This window comes from Arachis ipaensis, chromosome B02 (assembly GCF_000816755.2).
Source record: "Arachis ipaensis cultivar K30076 chromosome B02, Araip1.1, whole genome shotgun sequence".
Taxonomy (NCBI): domain Eukaryota; kingdom Viridiplantae; phylum Streptophyta; class Magnoliopsida; order Fabales; family Fabaceae; genus Arachis; species Arachis ipaensis.
The window spans coordinates 96,991,360-96,993,428 of record NC_029786.2 but is presented as its reverse complement, the minus strand read 5'-3'; positions in this window follow the sequence as shown (position 1 = coordinate 96,993,428).

Genomic DNA, 2,069 nt, shown 5'->3' with positions numbered 1-2,069 from the left:
CTGATATTTACTAATAATTACTAATATTTATTCTAATTAAGAAGTAAGAACTACTTGTCGTAATAAATGATTAATAGAATAGAAAAACACCAATTAGCGGTCGCCTCAAAACCAAATAAAAATAATAATGTATCTATAAGAAGGATTAGTTCGTGGAAATAACCATTATTTAATCATAAATTACAAGAAGCATTAAAACATATTGTTGTTTTATGGAAACCTACAAAGGAGGGACATTTTGCTAAGTTGACTAGGTTTTGTGTTGGACATATTTTAGATATGACACTCATCGATATTTGTCTGTGTTTAATATTGTCTTAAAAAATTTTTTTTTTCTTCGATACATTTAGACACACCTAAATATCATAATATGTCAGCGTATTTAATTTTATTTTTAACATATATTTTTGAACTGAATTTAAAAATAATATATATTATTATTTATTAAAATAAAAATTATTTTAAATACTTTTAATAATTAAAAAATATTAAAAATAATAAAAAAATATTTTATATTTTAATATTAATAAAATATTAAAATATATTATAATTTATCGAATCCTCATATTTTATAAAATTTTAAAATTTGTGTATTTGTATATTTCTTGTCATACCAGTGCGTGCATCATAATGGAAAACTACTGTTACAACTTACAATTATTTATTATCTCGCTATCTTGGAGTGTTCCTTTGAGAATGGTTCCACATATATATATACATGAGCGATACCTGAGCAGAAATGTTAATGATTTATGGAGTTTCAGGCACAGAATCGTTTGTCCACGTGGATTACATGCTGACATGTTGTCTCATAGCAAAACAAAACAAAACAGCATAACACTAAGACCAAATTTGTGCGTGGCTCATTCATGCGAGTTCACTACTTCACTTCCTGTTTTTCACTCTCAGTGAAATTTTGTAGCACACATACACATCAGATCATCAAATACTAATATTCAATTTTCTAAATATTCATGCATGTGTTAATTCAACTTAGAGAGCCATGTGTTGCTATTGGACGCTGGTGTCACGGATGTTAAACCTATTTAGTTTTTTTTTGGGAAAGAAAAAATAATAATATTATTGACAAAAAAATCTTTTATGTGTAATTAAAAAATTAAATATACTATCTATGCACAAAAAATTAATTATCTGTATAGAATACATATTAAAAAATTGGTTTACTTAATAAACTTATCAAAACAAGAAAAGTGAATATTTTTTTGCAAAATAATCATTTCTTAATTTTTGTTTAGTAATTTGATAAAGGCATGATGATTTTCCGTAAAATTTTGGTACTTCACTCACTAACTAGAAAAAAGTGACCAAAAAAAAAAGGAAAAGGTCAAGTGGTTATTCTAGAATCTTAAGTGAAAGCATTATTGTACCGAAATGGTAGTAGAAAAAGGTGAAAAAGAAAGTAAAACCACTATAATACACACACATAAACCTTTATAAGAATAAGAATCAGAAGAAAAAAAAAAAAGAGACAAGCTTTTTAGAGTGAAAACTTGTTGCATGTCATGATCTACATGCAATCTAAATGCAGAAAATCTTAGTGGCCCATTCAAGGTACTATGGAGAGATTATATAACTTGAGAGTACTACAATCTGTGATGTATGTGTTCTTTGTTATTTATTGGGGTTTTTCGTCGTTTTGGAAACTAAGCTTGGGTTTATTATATATTTGTTATACTAGAGCTATAGTTCAACCACATCTTACGTATTATTCTTTTTCTAGGAAAACTCTTCTTCTAGTACCATCTCTAATTTGTCTATTGAGCAATTAATGCTTGATTACATAAAAAGAGAAAACAATAGCTAATATATAAGACTATATTATATTTTTTTAAATATGTTGTTATGTTCTTTGAAGTGTGTTAAATAAATAGAAAGAAACGATAATTGTATATTAATAATACAAAAAGAGAAAGTTTAGAGAGTTAGTATTTTTATTAAAATTTGACTAATATTTAATCAACAAAAAAAATAAATAATTCTATATTATTAAATATAATTTTATATTATTAAAAATATTAATAATAATTAATTAATAGTTATAAATTACA